The 23,453-nt window shown below is 42.7% G+C and overlaps 1 protein-coding gene across 3 annotated transcripts in view; it reads right to left on the bottom strand.

Moving 5' to 3' along the window:
- Positions 1 to 23,453, bottom strand: part of RAB30 (RAB30, member RAS oncogene family) — an 82,245-nt gene that overhangs the window by 33,374 nt on the left and 25,418 nt on the right. The window contains exon 1 of one of the 3 annotated variants that reach the window (XM_059067840.2): positions 13,496 to 13,538. The exons of the other annotated variants lie outside the window; for them this stretch is intronic. The gene's annotated coding sequence lies outside the window, so the exon portion shown is untranslated. Of the gene's footprint in view, positions 1 to 13,495; positions 13,539 to 23,453 lie in introns of those variants that run through there. 3 annotated transcript variants of the gene reach the window in all.

Genomic DNA, 23,453 nt, shown 5'->3' with positions numbered 1-23,453 from the left:
GAAATGGCTCAATCTATACATACTCAGTAAAATTTGATCCATAGTTCAACCAAATTCATGGTAAAATAGAGTTTTGAATTGTAAGATTTTTTAAAAAGACATGTACCCCAATGTTCATTGCAGCACTATTTACAATAGCCAGGACATGGAAGCAACCTAAGTGTCCACTGACAGATGAATGGATAAAGAAGATGTGGCACGTATATACAATGGACTATTACTCAGCCATAAAAAGAAACGAAATTGAGTTATCTGTAGTGAGGTGGATGGACCTAGAGTCTGTCATAGAGTGAAGTAAGCCAGAAAGAGAAAAACAAATACTGTATGCTGGGCTTCCATGGTGGCGCAGTGATTGAGAATCTGCCTGCCAATGCAGGGGACACGGGTTCGAGCCCTGGTCTGGGAAGATCCCACATGCCGCGGAGCAACTAGGCCCGTGAGCCACAACTACTAAGCCTGAGCGTCTGGAGCCCGTGCTCCGCAACAAGAGAGGCCGCGACAGTGAGAGGCCCACGCACCGCGATGAAGAGTAGCCCCTGCTCACCGCAACTAGAGAGAGCCCTCGCACAGAAACGAAGACCCAACAAACCCAAAAATAAACACATAAATAAATAAATTTTTTAAAAAATACTGTATGCTAACACATATATATGGAATCTTAAAAAAAAATGTTCTGATGAATCTAGGGGCAGGATAGGAATAAAGACACAGACATAGAGAATGGACTTGAGGACGTGGGGAGGGGGAAGGGTAAGCTGGGACGAAGTGAGAGAGTGGCATGGACATATATACACTACCAAATGTAAAATAGATAGCTAGTGGGAAGCTGCTGCATTGCATAGGGAGTTCAGCTCAGTGCTTTGTGACCACCTAGAGGGGTGGGATAGGGAGGGTGGGAGGGAGGGAGATGCAAGAGGGAAGAGATATGGGGACATATGTATAACTGATTCACTTTGTTATAAAGCAGAAACTAACACACCATTGTAAAGCAATTATACTCCAATAAAGATGTTAAAAAAAACAGGACCCCTCAATACAAACTGACTATTCATCTCTTTAATGCATATCTAGCAAAGCCTCTGTCTTCTGTTGCAAGGTTGGGGGAAAGCTGCTGGGCTGATGAGATGCCACCGCTAACATAGCAAACCTCACTCAGATGCTCCCGACTTCAAGGAAAAATGTCATGCTGCACTCTTCGCTTCAGAGGCTTTTAGACACTAACCCCTTGACAAGATGCAATGCAACTCCACTACATTTCCAAAGAACAAATCTGACCATGTCATTCCCACACTTCAGTCTCCTCAAGGCTCCCGGCTGCCTAGACAAGCCCTCTGTGAGAGGAAGGATGGGACCCTGGTGAAGAGGGCGAACATAGGAGCCAAACTGCCTGAGTCTGAGTCCTGCCTCTGTCCTTCATGAGTTGGGTGACCTTGGGCAAGTTCCCTATCCTCTTGGTGCCTACATTTCTTTATTTGTAAATAGGGATAATAACTGTACCTACCTCATAGGGTTACTGTATGGCTGAAAAGAATTAATACAACAAAGCACGAAGAAGAGAGCCTGGCATACAGGAAGGACCCAATAAATCTTAGGTGTTGCTCTTATTATTGTCACTGTTGGAGAAAGTTCAAATTCCCTAGCAGGGCATACAGAGCCACCCATGACCCAGTCCCTGCTCATATCTCCGGCTTCATTTCTCATGACCTTTGAGTTACCATCACCACGATGATCACATAGCCATCCCCAGCTCCCAGAATGTGGCCCCCAAGGCAGGTTCATCCACAACTTTACTCACATGGGGCCATTCTCTCCTTGTTGCTGGCAAGCAACCACATAGCTCTGGAACCTTCCTCCCCTCTCCCTCCATGTGAATTAGCCACTCTCTCCTTTACGCCTCCACTGTGTTCTATGGAGACTCTCTTCATAGATACTTTATTATCCTCATTGGTTTAAGTATCCTGCTTCCCCCACTAGACAGAGGCCCTTATGAATTCCTATCTATATCCCCATTGCCTGGCACTCAGTAGATCCTGAATAAATATTTATTAAATAAATGCAAAAGAAATATTGATCAGAACATGCAAAAGCTAGGAATACTTTTCAGAGAACCTAAACACCAGGATGAGGAAAGCAAACCCCAAAACACTTTGATCCTAAGAAGAGTTAATTGGCAAAGATCATATAACCAAAGAAAAGAAAATGATAATTTCCCAGGGGAAAGCCAAACCTTGTTATAATGAAGTGTCTCTGTGTGTACTGGAGGAGGGGGAGGGAGAAGTGACCTTAATAATGGTTCTAAACTAACTGATGTTGACTAGTCATTGAACAGCACTTTTTAAACCTTTTCTTTAGGGAAAAAAAAAGCTGACTGGGAAGTATTTTTTACCTTGTTCAGAGTGCAGGTTATTTCAATATAAAATATTGCAGGGGTCCCAGACTGCAAGAAAAAGAGAGTTAATCTTTGCTCAATGTCTATAATGAGCTAGATACCTTAAAAATAATATAGTTTCTTTTATTAAGCAGAAGGTGCCAGACACAGAACCGTTCACTTTAGACGCATTATCAAATTTGATAACGCAAGTCCTCAACAACTCTGAGACATAAGTATTAGCCTCTGCATTCTACAGATGAGATAAACATATTCACTCATTCCATACACTTGTAGTGAGCACGTACTATGTGCAAGTCACTGACCCAGGAGCAGAGGATACAGTAATGAACAGGCAGACAAGTTCCCCCGCCACACACCTTCATAGAGTATACATTCTAGCTGGGCAGAAGAGAGCAATGAATGAATGCGGAAATGAGCACATACATAAATAAACAAGAAAAGTACCAGATAGTAGCAAGCGCTAATAGTGAATAAAAGTTAAAGGAAGGGACAGAGTGTACCCAGACAGCAATTTTAGAGTGAGTTGTCAGAGAAAGCCTCTCTGAGGTGGCTCTATTTAAGATGAGATTTGAATAAGAAAAAGACAAGCACATGAAGACTGGAAGAGCATTTTAGGCTGAAGGAGTAACTATGCAAAGTGCACTAAAACAAGAATGGACTTGGCATGTGCTAGGGGCCAAAACAATGAGGCTGGGTGCATGGTCAAGGAGAAGAGAGCTGAGATTGACATGGGGCAGGTCACACAGAGCTTGGTCAGCCAGGACAAGGAGTTTAGATTTCATTCTGAGTGCAACAGGAGGCCACCTGGAGGGAGAAGGGTGGTTAGGAATGTGACATAAACCAATTAACATTTTTCAAAGATTTCTCTGGTCCCTGCAACGGAGGGTATTGCGGTATAGATACCGGTTGAAGCAGGGCAACTAGTTAGGAGGTTACTGCAAGTAGTCTAGGTGAGAGATGATGTGGCTTGGACTAGGGTGCTGGTAATGAAGATGGAGGGAAGGAGATAAATTTGGGAATGTTTCTAAAGATAGAGAAGACAACTTGCTGAAGGATTGGATGATGATGGGGAAGAAAGAAAGAAATCAAAAGTAATGCCTAGCTATTTTGGCTTGAGCACTTGGGGGGAATACTAGCACCACTTACTGAGGTGGGGAAGATTGAAAGAAGAACAAGTTTAGGGTAGAGACTAAATCAAAAGTTCTCTTCCAGCCACGTCAAATTTGCAATGTCTCTTAGAGATCTACCTGGACATGAATCTGGAGTTCCAGAAAAAGTTTGAGGATGAAGCTACAGATTTGAGGGTCATTAGCAAATGGATGTTAGGGAAAGCCATTGGATTAGAAGAGGACATCTGTGGAGGGTGAATAAATAGAGAAGAGAAGGGGGCCATTTCAGAACATGGGGCATATCTCCATTTAGAGACTGAGGAGAGAAGGAGACATAAGGAGAGTCCAGAGTGGTCGGAAGAGACCCAGGAAAGTAGAGTGTCAAAGAAAACAGAGATCTGCTTTGTCACATGCTGCTGAGAGAATAAGTAAGACTAAAACAAAGCAGTGGCCTTCGACTTGGCAACATCAAGGTCACTGGCAGACACAGACAGGAATAGTCCCCGTGGAATGATGAGAAGAGATTAGAGTCAGGGGAAGCAGTCAAAGCCAAAACAATGGACAACTTTTAAGCTTTACTGAGAAAGGGAACAAAGAAACTAGAAGATAGCTACGGGGGGAGGGGGATATAAGGTCAACAGTATTAAATAATGAATTTATTTTGTAACATTTGAGAGACAAAATTAGAAAACATTTTGGATTTTTGGGGGGTGGGGATTGTTTTCAGGTAAGAAATACTAGAGAATGCTTATTTGCTATTGAGAATTATCCTGTGATGAGGGTAAATTTCATGATGGCAGAGAGAGGGGGCATAATTAGAAGATCAAGGATCTACAAGACTTGGTCTTAACTCAGTTAATAATGTGCCTAAGGCAAAAGAAATGGTAGGCAGGAAAATAGGATACTAATCCAGGTCTGTTTTGACTCATACATGCATACTTTTTCCACCACACCAATGACTGTAATCTAATAGAGTAGCATTTGCAAAAGATCACAACTCCAAGCTCTGAAGGTAATCAGAACAGAGTTAGAAGGGATCTTAAGAGAACCTGGGAGAGCTAACACAAACACACCGCTTCTTGTATGTAACCAAGCTCTGTTCATCATACAGAATTCTATTATTGAATTTTCACTCAAATGTCATTCATGAGTGCACATCTAGCTGTAGTTCTACTAGCAGCAGAACCCTCCAACATTGCCCTTTAATGTAAAGAGTGGGTTTGAGGAGGGGAAGGGGACACTGAGATAAATCACAGAGCAGAGTAAGGGGGAACACTGCAGGGAACAAACTCTCTAGTGACTGTAATAAGGTAGTTAAAAATACTTTTAGAAGGTTAGTTGTGTATTTATATTCAGCAAAGTGAAGACGGAAATCATTATATGATCGTTTTGTTTCTTTCCTATTTACATAGCAACCTCAGGAAGCAAGTGACTATGGCTGTGCCAGGAAGTGGCCTCTTGTCATCTGTTTCCCCCCCATGCCCACTCCTGCTCTACCACATGGGCATAGCACCACCCCTTCAGACCCATCTTTCTCTCACCTGGTTTCTCACTACCTGTTCTAGTTTACTTCTTCCTTCACAGCAACATACATGCCATCTCCCCCATGACGTCCTCCCTGATTTCTCCGTCTCTGAAACTTTATAGCACTAAGTATTAGTACCATGTAAATTTAGCTCTTGCTCACATTAAGCCTTTTTTTTTGTTTTTGTTTTTTTGTGGGGAGGGGAACAGAGAAAGGTTTACTGCAAGGTCCAAGCAAGGACCTTGGGAAAGCCATTGGACCTTTTGGCTCATGCTCAAAAGACTCGAACTCCAGGCTTCCCTGGTGGCGCAGTGGTTGAGAGTCCGCCTGCCGACGCAGGGGACACGGGTTTGTGCCCCGGTCCGGGAAGACCCACATGCCATGGAGCGGCTGGGCCCATGAGCCATATACAGGCCGCTGAGCCTGCGCATCTGGAGCCTGTGCTCTGCAACGGGAGAGGCCCACATACCGCAAAAAAAAAAAAAAAAAAAAAAAAAAGACTCGAATTCCTTGATCACATTAAGTCTTAAAACTGTTCTCTGAGTCAAATATCAGAATGAGAGTACTTTTCAGTAGGAAATTCAATGCAATTGTTGGCCACTGTTACTTTGAGAGGAAAGATCCAGATTTGAGTTGAAATCGTGGCTCTGTTCCACTTCTGATACACTGAGTGATCTTGGGCAAGTCACTTTCTGAGCCTCAGTTCCCCCACCTAGAAAACAGGAATACTACAACCTACCACCCAGCACCTGGGTAGGTATCCAAAATGTGCTGGACAGCCCACTCTTCCGCTAAAAACCCTATGATGGCTTCCCATGGTTTTCAAAATCAAGTCCCAAACTCTTCAACCTGTTTATTACATCCTATCAACTTCTCCAACCTTATTTCTCACCTACCTCACATCCCGTACTCTAGTAACAATGAATTCCTCATGATATTTCTCACCCCCATGCTTTTGTTTTTTTGGTCCCTGCTGTCCCTGCACTCTTAACCCACCTTGCTCAGGCATCGCTCTCCTCCTGGGAGCCTTCCTGGATTTGTCAGCTTCCACCCTTTCCCCACATACACAGGTTAGGTTCTCCCATTTGGTTCTCCCATATGACTCTGACCACAGCTTAATCTCTGTAGTTACCCCACTGTTTATAATTATTTATTTACAGGCCCACCTACTCCATAAAACAAGGGTTCCTTGGGGAAAAGGACTGGGCTTTATTCATCTTTGTATCCCCAGCACAGGCACTGACTTCTGCTTCACCTTTTTGATGCTCCATTTCTGCATCTAGGAAACAGAAAGAATTTCACCTACTTGAAAGGTCAGGATCAAGTTTAAATATTCAAAGTTTACCGCAGGGTGTCAGGCACACAACTGGCCTTCAGTACATTTGATTTATATTCTCAGCATCTCCAGATTTTTCTCTTTTTCTGTCCTTCATGCCCAGGCTCTTACACTAGCCCTGTGCCTTCGCTGTGAGCCCTCTCCTTGATCCATAGCCCTGGTTCCTACTCCTGACAGTGCCCTTTGAACTCTGAGAATGACTCAGTTAAGGCACTAAAGCAGTACTGCAACCATCTCTTGAGTACCTCTGAGCAAGACAATGTCCCAGACGCAGTGAAATTGATACAACATGTACAAGGAATTTATGACCTACTAGGAGGTAGAGAAGAGGTAGGGAGACATTTAGACAAATGAAGCCTGGGCAATTCAAAGAAGGAAAAGTTTATATATCTCTAGGGGAAGATGGGAAGGCTTTAGAGGAAGTGGCATTTCAAGTGGACCTCAAAGGATGAACTTAAGTTGAGGGGCTGTTTCTAGAGTTATATGTGTTCCATGAAACACGTTACTAAAATGCTCTTGGCCCCTCAGATGAAAAGTAAACTAAACTTAGGAAATTCTGCCTACTGCATACCCCTCTAGGAGATTCACAATACACAGCAGCAAGCCTCTGGGAGGTCTTGAAGGGACCCTATTTAACTTTGTTTAACGTAGCATCCCATATTTGTTTGGCCACTAGTTCTCCATTTCTTCCCCCCAACCCCCGCAAGATATTTATAGCATCTTGAAGATCATACTAAGAAACAAGTTAAATGTTACCCTTTCAAAGTTATATATTTGCATTTTAACAGGACCTCTCCAAAATAATATCTTAACACCATATTTCTTTAACAATATCATCAGCAATTTAAAAAATTATCCTGGCATCATGTCCAAAAGGAAGAAGACCCTGCAGGGCTGAGTGAGTAGCTGAGACAGAATGAATTCCCTCCCTTCTCTAGTGAGAGGCAGAGTGTAGACTGCAAGCCTTTCAATCAAGGGAGGGAAAACGACCCCTCTTCTGAGTGAGTCCATTCCTTCTTTGGTAGGATGTATACACCCTTACAGCCGCCCTCCCACCCTCACCAACCTGCTGACTGGGTAGAAAAACACCAGACTTGAAAGCAAAGGGAACAATGTTGCATAACAACAAGCCGACAAGGCATGTTTTGCTCCTTAATATTTATCAAACAGTCATGACCTGTGAGAGGCAAGAAGAAAAGGGGCATTGTCTGCTTGCCTGTCCCCACCCTGGAAGCATGGTGCTCAATTACCCGGTCTGGGGGTTAACAAATGTTTACTGGGGTATAATTGCTTTACAATGGTGTATTAGTTTCTGCTTTACAACAAAGTGAATCAGTTATACATATACATATGTTCCCATATCTCCTCCCTCTTGTGTCTCCCTCCCTCCCACCCTCCCTCCCTATCCCACCCCTCTAGGTGGTCACAAAGCACCAAGCTGATCTCCCTGTGCTATGCGGCTGCTTCCCACTAGCTATCCACCCTACGTTTGGTAGTGTATATATGTCCATGCCACTCTCTCACTTCGTCACAGCTTACCCTTCCTCCTTCCCATATCCTCAAGTCCATGCTCTAGTAGGTCTGTGTCTTTATTCCCATCCTACCCCTAGGCTCTTCATGACATTTTTTTTTCTTAGATTCCATATATATGTGTTAGCATGCAGCCAGGGCTGAGAACTACTGCTATCATTGGTCTTAGCTAAAGCAAAAAAAAAAAAAAAAAAAAAAGTTTACTGGGAGCAAGGCACTGTGCTCATGGTACAGAGAAAAACAAAATATAGTCCTAGTCACAAGTCCTGCTTCCCAGACCAACAGGGAAGATAGGTAAAAACCTCTGCAATGCAGCACGCGGAGCTCAGGCAAACAGTGCTAGAATCAGAGATGAGGACAAAATGCCAGCAAGGCATAAATGCAGGGACTCCTTAACTTTGCCTGGGCATAAGGTCAGAAGAGAGGCGTGTTAAAACAAGGACATTCTTCTTACTTCTCAGAAGATCGGAAAGGAGTTTTCCAGGCAAATAAATCAATCATCTGTAAACAAATAAAAGAGGGTTCTAGGTTTGAGTAGAATAGGGATGGACATAGCAAAACTGAAAAAAAAAAAAAAAAAGCAGCCAATCTTCCTGAGAAGGGGGCACACTGAACAGATGCATCTAATTTCACCGACCCCTGCTTTTTTTCTTAATAACAAAACCGTTCAGGCCAGGGAGACAGGAGAGATGATGGTGTCAAATTTGGGAAGCCTGGGAAACATATGAATAAGTAGTTAACAGACTTAGCAGACTCAAGAAATCTGAATCCTAAACCAGATGCAAGGAAAGCTGAGAATTTGGCTGATTTAAACCACAGAATCTTTACCAGGCCCAGGACTGGCGGTACCAGGTATCCCTAGAGCAGGCATATAGGATGCTTAGAGACCACAGTGAAAGCTGCCTGAAAAGAAGTTAGAGCCCCAGACACCACTTCCAACTCCCACCCCCGCTGACTGACGAAATTCTGGAGGCTCAGTCTCTAGAAAGCATAAAACAGAAAAGTCTAGTATGTGCTTTAAAATAATCTGAGGAAGGGGACGGGGGATACAGATGAAAGGAAAATGTTCATGAAGGGATCATTTTTGAACCTGGATGATAAGAACGTAGGGGATTTTTGCACTATCCTCTCAACTTTTTGTAAATCTTTGAAATTTCCCATAATAAAAAGTAAGAGTGTCTCTGGCCCAGGAATACCCAGCACAGTTGAAGGTGAACAGAAAAAGACAGGGCGCTGTGTCTACTGAAGGTGAAATGTAACAGGTTTTCATATGCCCTCTCCTCTTGACTGCCAGAACGTTGTCAAGTGGACCACACTCTGCTAGGAGGATGGAAGAGTCCTCCCGGGTGAACAGAACCAAGGGAAAACCTGAAGATGCTGTCCCAGGGGCTCCCAGCAAACAGCCCACCCAGATCAAGCTACAGGGAGGCCCAGAGATAATGATCTCCATCCTATATTCGCTTTCTTGAAAGCTTTTTTTTTTTTTAAATCAGCAGGTTCTTATTAGTTATCCATTTTATACATATTAGGGTATAAATGTCAATCCCAATCTCCCAATTCATCACAGCACTGAAAGCTTTTTTTTTTTGAGAGTTTTATTAAGATATAACTCAACTCAATTCACCCTTTTAAAAAGTGTACAGTTTAATGGTGTTTAGTACATTCACAGTTGTATAACCATCACCACTGGGGTGGTTTATTAAGCTATAATATTAAGCTTTATTAACATGTAATTTACATACTCGATTCAGTTTTTTAAACTGTACAATTCAGCGGTGTTCAGTATATTCAGAGTTGTACAACCATCACCACAATCGATTTTAGAACATTTTCATCACCGCAAAGAAAATCCTATAACATTAGCAGTCACCCCACTCTCCAGCCTCAGGCAACTACTAATCTATTTTCTGTCTCTATGGATTTGCCTATTCTGGACATTTCATATAAATGAAATCATACACTACATGGTATTTTGTGAGTGGCTTCTTTGACTTACCAAAATGTCAAGGTCTTAACAGCTTTTTTTATCCAACCGCCCTGCCCTTAATTAGAAGCAACCCAACCAAGGATCACATTCAGAGTGACATATTGGGGAAGTCTCTAATGAAGATACAGACCACAGCAAACACATAAAAGCAACTTGAAGGAAACAGCTACTATGTGGAGAGGAGTGGGGTTTGGGGCAGGGAATACCATTAATATTCTCACAAAAATGAAATAAAACTGTGCCCATGAAACAAAAATAGGACACTATAAAAAAAGACACACTAAGAGAACAACAACAACAAAAGAAAACTTTTAGAAATTGACAACTTAATAGCAGAAATTTTAAAAATTCAACAAAAGGATTGAAGGATAAAACTGAGGAAATCTCCTTGAGAGTAAAATCAAAAGAAAAAGACATGGAAAACAGGAAAGAGAAGTTAGGAATATTCTAGAGGACCAGTACAGGGGGCCCAATATCTGAATAGGAGAATTTTCCAAGAAAGAGAAAACAGAAAAAAGAAAAATTATAACAAGATAGTAATTCTCAACAGCATCAATAAAAACAAGAAGACGATGAGCAATGCCTTTAAAATTCTGAAGAAAAATGATTTCCAACTTAGAATGAAATCTAAGAACCCAGTCAAACTATCGATCAAGTATGAGAATAGAACAAAGCCATTTTCAGGTATATAAGATCTCAGAAATTCACATTCCATGAACCTTTTCTTAAGAAGCTTGTGTAGGAGGTCCTTCACCAAGCTGTATAAAAGAAACAGTGGATCTAGTAGAGACAGGCAACAGAGGACCCCAAGAGGACCACATAAAGAAGTCAACCAGACTGGAGAAGTACAACTCAAAGGGCAGACATGTTGAAGACGGTCATCACCAAAAACCCCACTGCCATTAAACCCTCTTTGCTATTGTTGACCTAAATATTTAAAATATATGATTATAAAATTTTCAAACATACTCAAAAGTAAGCCCCTGATACCCATTACCCAGATTCAACAATTATGAACGTTTTGGCCTATTAATTAATCTATCCTCTTTTTGTCTATTTTTTTCTTTGTTTAAATATTTTAAAACAAATTCCACATCATAGCATTTCACCTCTGCATACTTCAGAATCCATCTCTACATTACCATTTTCTAACACCACATTACTATTATCGTGCCTAGAAAAATTAATGATAATTCCTTTTTATCAGTCTATAACAAAATTTCCCCACCATTTCAAAAATGCCTTTTTATACTTAGGCTGTTGTGGGCTGAACTGTATCCACCCTTCCTTCCCCAAAATTTATATGTTGAATCCCTATGTGCTGGAATACTTCAAAATGTGACTATAATTGGAAATAGGAGTTTTAAAAAGGTAACTAAGTTAAAATAAGGCATTTAGGGTGGGCCCTAATCTAACCTGACTGATGTTCTTATAAGAAGAAAGGAGATCAATGTAAAAGAATATGAAAAAGTACATATATATGTATAACTGACTCACTAAGCTATATAGCAGAAATTAACAACATTGCAAAACAACTATACCTCAATAAAATAAATTTTTAAAAAAGAAGAAGAAAGGATATTAGAAAATACAGAGAGACACCAGGGCCACATGTGTGCAGAGGGATGACCATGTGAAGAGGCAGGAAGAGGGTAGCCATCTGCCAGCCAAGGAGAGAGGGCTCAGAGGAAACTAACCCTTCCAGCACCTTGATCTTGGGCATCCAGCTGCCAGAACACTGAGAAAATAAATTTCTGTTGTTTAAGCTACCCAGTCTGTGATATTTTGTTATGACAGTTTTAAAAAACTAATATACAGACTATCTGAATCAAAATAAGGATCATGTGCTACATATGGCTACGATTCTTAAGTCACATTATTATTTTTTTCAGATTCTTAAGTCACATTATCTTTTTTTTCATGCTGTTGACTTGTTGCAGAAGCCAAGTCAGTTGTCCAACACTCTAAATTCATCTGTTTGCTTCCTTAGAGTGTAATTTGTCACCCTTTCCCCTCTCTACTAAATCAAAGTTGGCACCATAAAAGAGTAAATCCTAAGAGTTCTCATCACAAGAAAAAAGAATTCTTTTTTTTTGGGGGGGGGGCCACTCCATGCAGCATGCAGGATCTCAGTTCCCTGACCAGGGATCAAACCCGCATCCCCTGCAGGGAAAGCACGGAGTCTTAACCACTGGACTGCCAGGGAAGTCCAAAAAATTCTTTTTCTATTTCTTTAGTGTTGTATCTATATGAGATTATGGATGTCCACAAAACTTATTATGATAATCACTTCATGGGATGAGTAAATCAAATCAGTATGCTGTATACATTAAACTTATAGAGTGCTGTATGTCAGTTACATCTCAATAAAATTGGAAGAAAAAAGAAATTTGCAGAAATGTAAACAAGGCATTCTTGCTAATTTCTTTTTGTTTTGGCAAACTTTTATTTACGTTACCATATGATTCAATTTGTTATTGTTATTTTAAAATAAATTAGTAAATTTGAAAAAAGTTAGCTCTAGAGGCTTGATTGACTTAGGGGTCAACTTTTAGGTAAGAATATTCCATAGGTGGTACTGCATACTCTCTTTTTAATCTGACAAAAATGACAGGTAAACTTGGTGCAGACTCTTTCTGGCACTATTGACCTTGACCATATGCTAACGAAGCATCTGCTCATCCCCTCCATGCTGTCCATCTGGATTAGCTGAGGGCATTTACTTCATCCCACAGAAGAGATGGCCTGCTTTGGCCTACTTGCTGAGAGCTGGAGGTAGGCCACAAAGAAAGCAGAAGTAGAAAAGACATAGCAGTCCATTCTCCGTGCCCATATCCTACCGGATGTCCAGTGTCTGGCCCACACTGAGCCCCGCCAGATGCCCCAGGAGCGGTGAGCCTTGTATTTCCAAGGATTCACTCACAGCCTTGCCCTCTGACTTCCCCATCAGGATCCTTTGTAAACCCCAGGGAAGCTACCGCCACACTATGAACCTGAGTCCGGTTCGGTTTATTTTTAGATCTAATAGTGGCAATGTTGCCCTTTTTCAACGGGTTTGTTATATTTGCACTCGATCCTTTGTTTTAAAAAAACTAAACAATGTATAGTTTAGTAATACAAACATGGGTGGTTAAACCATAAAGAAAAGTAAGGGAATACTCAACACAAGAGTCAGGATAACCATTGCCTTGATAGAAAAAAAAAAAAAAATTAAAAGAAAAAGCGGGGGAAGATGTGATTTTAGGATAGAGGGTACACAAGCAGTTTCTAAGGAATCAGTAATGTTCAATTTGATAAATTAGATGGTGGATATACAATTTTCACCTTATTGTTTTTTACTTGTAAATATATATTTAAAGCATTCTTTGGTATGTATGATAGTTTTCATTTGAATTACTTTTATGTGAGCAGTCCACTGTGGCTAGAACATAGGATTTGAAGAGTGAAAGGAGAAAAGACTGGAAATGGAGTTAACTCTGAAGGCAAATGGGAGCCTCCGTGATGCTCTCTTGGGAGGATCATCAAGGACATGTATACCCAAGATCAATTAAAATGGCTTTCTCACAATCTATCCATCGAGAAGGATAGGAAAATATTTTTTTTTCTTCTAAGTTACCTGAAGATGAAATATCCAACGTTGTAAGCCTCTCATGGGGAAACATCATATGGTTTTGATGTATTTTTCCAGTGAAAGGAGATTCAGCTTGCCCTAGGGAACACATTTGCCTCAAATTCTTAAAAGATGCAAAGCTGAGAGGGACACAGAACAAATGTTTTAGATGACAGAAATTGGGATATATCTTGGTGAGCTGGAGTGACAGGTCAAATCTAGCCCAATTTATCTCAACGTCTACCATCTACTGTGAACATATGATATGCCAAGAGTTTAACAGAGTTTATCTCATTTAATCCTAACAACCCCACTGGGAAGCTGAGACCCAGGGAAGTCACTTGCCCAGGGTCACAGAGCAAGTCAAGAGCAAAGTCATGATTTTGAACCTAGATTTTCAGATTCAAGTTTCAGTCTCAAGTGAGATTTCTTCAGCTACCACAAATTAACATTTAAAAACAGAATCTTCTTTACTCTAATACCGTCTGTCAGCCTCAGAGAAGTGACATCCAACCCCAATCCTTTGGGCATATGAGGGCATCAGCACCTTAGAAAAATGATTCAACCGGACTGATTTCATTCATTAAACATTTGGGGATCCTCTGACAGCTGCCAAGAAACCTTTATCTGCTCTCAAGAGCAAGTCTGTCATTAGGAGTAAGCTCTAAGAGGATTCTCTCTGCTACCAATTCCCAGCTCAGCTTTGTCTATCTCCACATCGGTACTTAAGAATCTGCAAAACTCGAGTTCTGCAGTTGTGGATGGGGGTCCCGTATCACAAAGACTGCTGAGCAAGACCCCTTAGCCAGCCTGTTCCCCACCTTCAATTTTCTCTCATCCTCAGGGCCACTGTGATTTGATGGGCGTGTGTAGCTGAGAGAACAGCACAACTGGCTCTATTGCAGAGTCATAGCCAATGACTATGGAGCAATCCCAAAAGACAGCCAGAGAATTTTAATGAAAACCAGAAAACTCCTGGCCACTAAGTCCAACTGCAGTCCAGGCCCACCAGCCCCTCCCCCTGCTGCTAGGAATCCCTGAGTCAGCTTCGCCCCAAATAGCAGGGAGGAAGATCCATTTTGTATTCAGCAATGCTTTCCATAGCAGCCACCTTCCAGGGTCATTTAGGTGAGAGGCAAGGCACATGCTAATTGCAACAGGACCAAGGGACCCTGAGAAGCACAGGGTGTGGCAGCAGCAGGTCTGAGCCAACAGATTATGAAACAGTCATTAAAAAAAAAAAAAAAAAAAGGGCCTCTTTCCTTCTGCCAAAGCTGTCTGAACACAGCTGCATACGAGGCTACTGAGGAATCTTAACAAGTTTAAAGGGACCGTATTTCAGATACTCAAGAACCAAAAGGGAGGAAATGAATATTTTGATCACTTACTACGTGTCAGGTGCTCTGGTCTCATTCCACCTTGACTATGAGGTGGGAATTATAAACTGCATCGAACAGATAAAGACCCTAACTCAGAGAAGTTAGATAGCCTGTCCAAGGCACACAGCTGGCAAGTGGGGAACCAAGACTCAAAGTTCAATATGGGTGAGGCTCATCGTAAATAAACTCAAAATCCTGACCTGTCCTGTTTAATTAAAAAAATTATGTGCCTGGAAGTAAGCTTTCTGTACACACTATATCATCTACTCCTCACAGCAACCATTCAAGATAGGTGTCAATGGGGCTTCCCTGGTGGCACAGTGGTTGAGAGTCCGCCTGCCGATGCAGGGGACACGGGTTCGTGCCCCAGTCCGGGAAGATCCCACATGCCGCGGAGCGGCTGGGCCCGTGAGCCATGGCCGCTGAGCCTGCGCGTGCGGAGCCTGTGCTCCGCAACGGGAGAGGCCACAACAGTGAGAGGCCCGCGTACCGCAAAAAAAAAAAAAAAAAAAAAAAAAAAGATAGGTGTCATTATTATCCCCATTTTCGATGAAGAAACTAAGGCTAGATGCTAAGTAACTTGGCCAAGGTCATGACACCACCAGGATTTGAACCCAGGTCTATCTAATTCTAGAGCCCACTCCATGTGAAACCATTCACCCTACAGCCTACAGATGGGAATCACAGAGGCCAATCATGCCAAGCAAGCAAGTTTCATAGAGACTTCTGCCAGCTTCTCAGCAGGTAATTCACATTCTGGGGTTACCTTTCAATTCCTCCAAGCAATCCACAGAATCGTGGCTCTGGGAAGGCTGACAGGGTTGTTTCCCATGGGCTCTGTTGACACTGCAAGTATGAAGGAGAAGGCCACCACCGTGACGGTGTAGCCTGTGATACCTGTGCATGTAGAAGCCGACAGCTCCTTTTTGCAGGCTCTGCTCCATAAGCCCACACACCTCACAGCAACCCCCCTCCCTCTCCCATCAATAGCTCACAGGCCTATTTTGTATTCCTAACAGGAGACCATGTACCTTCTCTTAGAGCAACTGTGATTTCCCAAGGGAGGCTACTGTCTAGACAGAGCATCCCAATCCATCCTGGCAAGAGATGGGCCACACAATGTCATGTTTGCTCATTGAGTTTTTTGGGAGTCTGTGTTCAGCAGCCCAGTGAAGGCCCTGGGCTTGGCACCCCTGAGTTATCTGACCGAGCAACACTCTGTACCACAGCCGATATGCAGGGTTGGAACTGTCTTCCCAGGCAGGCAAGTGTTACCTGAGGGAAGTCACAGGCATCTTACACCCAGGCTACAGGTCATGCACACACAGGCACACCATAAAAACAGTTCCATTAATCAGGCTGAAACTTGATAGAACTCTTCTCCACACGTTTAGAATCAAGCACCAGGCTTGGAGGAGGACTGAACCCTTAATACCCTCAGGTGCTGTGGCAGGTACCTTCACAGCCGCTATCTTAATTAATCTTCATAACATGCTGTGAGGTACATAAGATGGCTATTGTACAGATGAGGCACCTGAAGCCCAGAGAGGTAACATAATTTGCCAAAAGTCACACAGAAAGTGGCAAAGCTCAGATTCAAATGCGTTTTTTTTTTTGTTTTTTTTTTTGCGGTATGCGGGCCTCTCACTGTTGTGGCCTCTTCCGTTGCGGAGCACAGGCTCCGGACGCGCAGGCTCAGCGGCCATGGCTCACGGGCCCAGCCGCTCCGCGGCATGTGGGATCTTCCCGGACCGGGGCACGAACCCGTGTCCCCTGCATCGGCAGGTGGACTCTCAACCACTGCGCCACCAGGGAAGCCCTCAAATGCGTTTTTAATAGGACTCCAACATTCAATCATGAGGCTATGCATTTATTCCTCAGATAACTATTGAGCATCTTCTCTGGGAAGCTATTGTGCCACTTGTAGAAGATCCGACTGCTAACGTGTGATGTAGGTCCAGTTACCCAAGAACTCAACGTTCTCAGGAGGAGATAAGACAAGGCGATCTGAAAGAGAGGTGCAGGTGATGAGATTAGGACCTCAACTGGGTGGTCAGGGTAGGCTGCTCTGAAGAAGTGGCAGTTTACCTGAGATCTGAAAGATGAGAAGGAGCTGGGCATTTGCAAAACTAGAAGAAGAGTGAGGGCAGAAAGGATATGCTAGAAGGGCAAGTAGAAGGCTTGGGATGTCTGAAGAACATAAAGGAAACCAGGGACCAAGGCTGAGTGAGCAACAGGCAAGAAAGAACATGTGAGATAAGGCAGGGCCTTGCTGACCACAGAAGAGAGGTTGGATTTTGTCAGGAGGTCCATGGGAAATCAAAGAAGAGTTGTAATTAAAGCAGTGACACGATCTGATCTGTGCTTTAAAGAGATGATTCTGGCTGCTGTGTGGAGGAGAGAGAGCAGGGAGGGGGCAAGAGTTAGGAATCAGGGGAGAGGTTATGGTGGCTTGGCCCAGGATGATGGCAGTAGAGGTGGGTTTTATATTTGGAGATAGGTCTGAACAGACTCGATGATGAACTGTATATGAGTGGGGAAGGAAACAAACTCCTGGGTTTCTAGGTTGAACAACTGAGTAGATGGAAGTACCATGTATTATGAGAAAGACTAGAGAAAAAGCAAAATGCTCATGAGGTGGCATGCTTTTTATTCTTATCACATCAAGAAGAAAAAAAAAAAGTAGACCCAGTTGTTGGTTCAGGGAAAGCTGTGAATTAGAGGCTTGAAGCTACTTAATGGTGAAGAAAAGGTGTTGGGGGTGAAAATGGAGAATAAATGCCTTAGGAAACAGGGGTTCCACTTACTTCATGGGCCATCCATCACTGCCACACCAGGACCAACGGATGGACGGGAGATTTAGGAACAGAATTCAGTTATGTATAAGGAAGGGCTGTCTCATGGTCAGAGCTGTGGGAAGTGGAATGAGGTGCCCTGGGGTGATGATGACTTCCCTGTCACTGGAAGAGTTAAAGAATAAACCAGATGACCCCTTGGCTAGATGGTTAGAAAATTCAATAATTGGGTGGGCAAATCCTTCGAAACCTAAAATCCTTCTAAACCCTACAATTCTATGGTTTTACGATAAAATTTTATTAATCTGACCTTCAGAACTGGAGTTTGCCCAACAGCGCAGAGCTCTCCTACCCTCTAGAAGGTAAATGAGAACAATATTAGCTTATTTCATTCACTGTAAAGTGACTCCTAGTTTACTTCTAAGTGTCATATAAGATGATGAAAGGCTTTTTGTATAAGCAAAAGGTACAAGCTATGGAATCAGATATCCTAGATCTGCAATTTATTAATTCTGTGACATCTGGCAACATATTTAAATCCTTTAAGTTTCAGTTTCTCTCTTTGAACAATGAGAAAAACAATACCTAATTTAGGATGTTTGTTGTATGGACCCAAGTCCAGCATCTGACACATTATAGTGAGAATAATAATGATAACCAATATTTATTGAGCGATTACTACATGCTGGGCATATGCTGTGTGTTCTCAGTGCATTTTTTCCATCTAATCCTTACAACAACCCAGAAGGTAGGCACTTATTAACCCTGTATTAAAAATTAGAAAACAGACTCTAGAGCTTAAATAACTTATCCAAGCGTCATATAGCTAATAATTATTCAAATTAGGAAAAAACAAGCAAATAAACAAACTTCAATAAAGGTTGAAAGAAAAAGACAAAGAAGCCATATTTCAATAATTTGAAAAAAAAGTAACTTACTGTTAACTTTCACAAATGATTCAATCCATTTAGTAAATATTTTTGAACATATAAATGAATGAATGAATAAATGATTCCAACAAACATTTATTGATTTCCTTCCAGGCACAGCATCAAGAAACTAAGGTTATAGAGACTTTACATCGATTCAATTGAGAATTTGCCTTTAGAACCACAATCTTCAAACTGCAGGTAACTATGACCCATAGTCCATGAAAAAAGGTACTAAGAAATGTCATTCTCATACAGACCAAAAGAAGCTGGAATTACTGTTGTTCTTAGGTCAAAACTGTTAGAGGGACACTCAGAGCAGGAGACAGATGACCAAGAGCACACAATAAATGGAAGCTGAGGAAAGAGAGAGTCTCAAAGAAAAGATGAGTAAGACTTCCAAAGGAAGCAGAAATCTAAGAGAACAAAGGCTAACTTAGTAACTCGGAGTTTGCTGAGGAACTTCACTAGAATGGTGAGAAAAGAAACCAGGTCGCATAAGGCGTTTGGATGAACGGGTTTAAAGAGGAAGAGGAGGCAGTCTTTTAAGAAGTTTGGGGATAAAAAGGAGAGGGAGGGCTTCCCTGGTGGCGCAGTGGTTGGGAGTCCGCCTGCCGATGTAGGGGACACGGGTTCGTGCCCTGGTCCGGGAAGATCCCACATGCCGCGGAGCGGCTGGGCCCGTGAGCCATGGCCGCTGAGCCTGCGCGTCCGGAGCCTGTGCTCCGCAACGGGAGAGGCCACAGCGGTGAGAGGCTCGCGTACCACAAAAAAAAAAAAAAAAAAAAAAAAGAGAGGGAAAGAACAGCAGCCTGATGAGGAGAGACAGAAGGACCACTGACAAGTATAGAAGGTTAAGGAGCAGGAGCCAAAAGAAAAGGAGAAAGTGAAGACAAAAGACAGATGGAGGAGACAGAAGAAATAGAAAGAGGACCAGACCCAAGGAAGTCACGAGGGGAGGGACAGAATGCATAGGGAAAGGCTATCCTTGGGATAGGAGAGGTCACCTTCTGCTCTGGGACAGGAATCAACAAGCAGAAACTGGTGTCTGGACATTCTGCAAGAGACTCCAAATCAAGCTGGATGAATACAGAGTGATCAAGTTAGATAACACCATTTTGAAATCAGTATCAAAATGACATTTATTTTCTTAATACTCAAAAATTAGTATTAAAAAAGATAATCATTTTGATATAAGTTCTCTATGGTTAAATATCAGACTTACTGAGATATGCTTATATCCTGTTTCTTAACCTGGGTACTGTAACTCTGGTATGTTCAGTTTGAAAACTCCATCAAGCTATATGCTTATACGTGCACTTTTCTGTATGTACGTTATACTTCAATAAAGTTTTTATAAACCAATCATTAACTTAGAATCACCACTCCTGTACTCTGTTCAGTTTTTTTTTTCAACTTTACTTTTATTTAAAATAAGGCCATATTTTCCTCTTATAAAAAGAGAGTTCAGGGCTTCCCTGGTGGCGCAGTGGTTGAAAGTCCGCCTGCCGATGCAGGGGACACGGGTTCGTGCCCGGGTCCGGGAAGATCCCACATGCCGCCGAGCGGCTGGGCCCGTGAGCCGTGGCCGCTGAGCCTGCGCGTGCGGAGCCTGTGCTCCGCAACGGGAGAGGCCACAACAGTGAGAGGCCCGCGTTACCGCAAAAAAAAAAAAAAAAAAAAAAAAAAAAAGAGAGTTCAACTAGAACTGTCAATTTTCTCATCTGTAAAACAAGAGCACTGAATCAGCTGACTATATTCATTCAGACCTCAATTTCTTTATCTTATGATCACTATGGTTCTCCCTAAATCTAATATACTAAGGTTCTAAGGAAAGGAAAATATATTACTAACGACATGTTTTTATTTTTATTTCTTAGAGTTCAAATGTCCACCATTCACCTTTAAGGAACCATTCAAGGGGATACAATGCAGATGGGAGGAGAAAACAGAACCCTCACACAAGCTGTGTCGTGTTGCAATCAGGCTTCCGTTTGAAAAATAATCTTCTCTATAGCTTTAAAGTGATAACTTTGTACCGGCAATGCTTCTTGTTTCAAACTGATTTTCTCTGGCTCTTCCTGAGCACTTTCTGAGGAATCATCGACCACTTCGATTTCTGAGGAGGAAGGACTGTCACAGTCACAGGAAATTCTGATGGACCTTTGCTAACATAGTTAAGTCTCTCTCTCTCAGAACTAGCCCAATTAGCTCCACGTTCCTTAGCGCACCCCACGCACTTACACAGCATTTATGAGCTTTACACAACTGGAAGGTCACATCTTTATTTCTTATCGCAGGAACACAACTTCTGTAAACTTTATTTCTGTCACAATCTGTCTCGCCAAGCCGTGGCTGGAAGAAGCTCTGGATACAGATTAGGGGCAGAGGGTGCTCAGGAGCAGTGCCCAGTCCACCCCGCGGAGGCGGTCAGCGTTAACTCCAGCAGGCCCTCCCGCAGGGAAGCACGCACGGCGGGCAGACGCACCAAGTCCTGCAGCGCGCACAGGTCCTCACAGCGCGAGAAGAGGTCGGCCGCGCAGCTTCACCAAGTGATCATGGCCCGAGCGCGGCCTCGGGGACGCTGGCTGCGGACACGATGCCCACACCCGCCTGGGGGCCCTGGCTCGCCTCCCGGCCCATCCGGCGCCCACCGCCCAGTGGCTGCGGCCCCGCAGCGTGCGCAGGACCGGTGTCGCAGCCAGAAGACATAGGGCCACGGGCCCCAGCTAAGCCGGCCCCTCCATGCCGCGCTCCGGAGCCCCCGCGTGGCCTGGTGTTGGCGCCGACACCTTCTGTTCAGTTTTTAAAAGAGTAACTCAAACTCAAACTATATATTCCTTCTGACAGTCAACATTCCTTACCATTCTTTTAGATTTGCCATAGCACTAAATTCAAGACTAGATACACAGTAGGTATCTAATAAATACATGTTGATGTGATTGAAAAAACTTTAGCACCCAGTGTTTAGATTTAATACAAATCTATCTATAGGAAATGGCACCTTTAGGATTGCAAAATCTTGCAGACCCTACCTTAGCCAAGTGATTACACTGAGTACCACCAATAATGGGGTAAACTAACATTATGTGCCTCCCCTTGTGAAGCAGTGGGAAGTAAACAACATCAGCTATTTAGAATTCTTGCCAAAAATGGCTAACCTGAATATAATCATGGAGAAATAATTAGACAAATTCGGACTGTGAGATATTCTTAAGAAAACAGGCCTAGGATCTTAAAAATATCAGTGTCATAAAACACAAAAAAAGAGGAAGAGAGAATCATAGATTAAAAGAGACTCAAAGGGGACTTCACTGATGGCGCAATGGTTAAGAATCCACCTGCCAATGCAGGGCACACAGGCTCGAGCCCTGGTCCGGGAAGATCCCACACGCTGCCGAGCAACTAAGCCCGAGCTACAACTACTGAGCCCATGCACCACAACTACTGAAGCCCACGCGCCTAGAGCCCGTGCACCACAACGAAGAGTAGCCCCCGCTCACCACAACTAGAGAAAGCCCGTGCGCAGCAACAAAGACCCAACACAGCCAATAAATAAATATTTAAAATAAAAATAAAGAAATAAGAGAGACTTACAGAGAGAGACAGAGAGAGAAAAACTAAAGATACATACCTAAATTTAATGCATAGTCCTTGATTAGCTCTTGGATTAAGAACAATTAACTGTTATCAGCATTATAAAATTAACAATATTATTCCTATTATTTGGACAATAGGGGTGTGACAGATTGCTTGCAAAAATGCCTGCACTTGTTCATTCCCCTGTATCCATGCCCTTGAGCAATATGACTTTGCAGCACCTCCCTTCAAAAGGAGCTTGTGCCTTGCTTTGGCAAAAAGACTGCAACAGAAGTTATGCTGTGCCAGCTCCAAGCCTAAGCCTCAAAAGGCTTTGCACACCTCCACTCTCTCTCAGAATCTGCCTGTGTGCCGTGGATAAGTCTGGGGTGTACTGCTGGAGGATGAGAGACCCTCTAGAGTAGAGACCACCCATCCAAACTGAGGCAACATAGACCAGCCAGCCCCTAGTGGATCCAGCACAGATTGCAGATTTTGAGGGGGCCCAGCCAAGGTCAGCTGAGCCTGATCCACATTAGAAGAACCACCCAGCTGACCCACAGAATTATGAGGATTAATAAATAGTGGTTGTTTTTAGCCACAAAGTTTTGGCAGGATTTATTATGCAGTGAAAGGTAACTGATCAAAAGTGAGATTTAAATATAGACTGTATACTAGACAATATTATGGAATCAATGTAAGTTTCTAGGGCATGATAATGGTATTGTGGTTACGCAGAAGGATGTCCTTATACTTAGGTGATAAATACTGACAATATTTAGAGACCAAGTATGACGATTTCTGCCTCCCCAAAACATAAATCTGCATATAGAGAGAAAGCAAATGTGGCAAAACGTTAACAATTAGTAAATCTAAGAGTTTTTGAATGTTCTTTGCACTAATCTGTTCATTTGAAATTTTTCAAAATAAAAAGTTAGAAAGAAAAATTATCCACCTGTCTCCAGAATATGGTGACATTAAATATTTATCTGGTAACCCAGCACACCACTATGTAGTGAACAGATCCTTCTCAACCTTCTTTTGCCATCCTCTGCCTCTCATCCCTTTAAACAGATAGCGACTACTGTTGTTGAAGGGGGAGACAGAACAGATAGAAACTGCAGTAAACCAGGGGTACTGCAGTTTAAAAGTAGCAAGCAATCCCTAAGTGAGGTTTCCTCCCTGATACAATCAGAAAAAAATTGTGGCAAGTTGGCTAAAGCATGAAAAGAAAAAAAGCTTTGGCAAAAACCATGGGCAATTCTTTGAATTATTTTGTGTT

This window comes from Kogia breviceps, chromosome 7 (genome assembly GCF_026419965.1).
Source record: "Kogia breviceps isolate mKogBre1 chromosome 7, mKogBre1 haplotype 1, whole genome shotgun sequence".
Classification (NCBI taxonomy): Eukaryota; Metazoa; Chordata; class Mammalia; order Artiodactyla; family Physeteridae; genus Kogia; species Kogia breviceps.
This window is presented reverse-complemented; position numbering and strand designations above follow the sequence as displayed.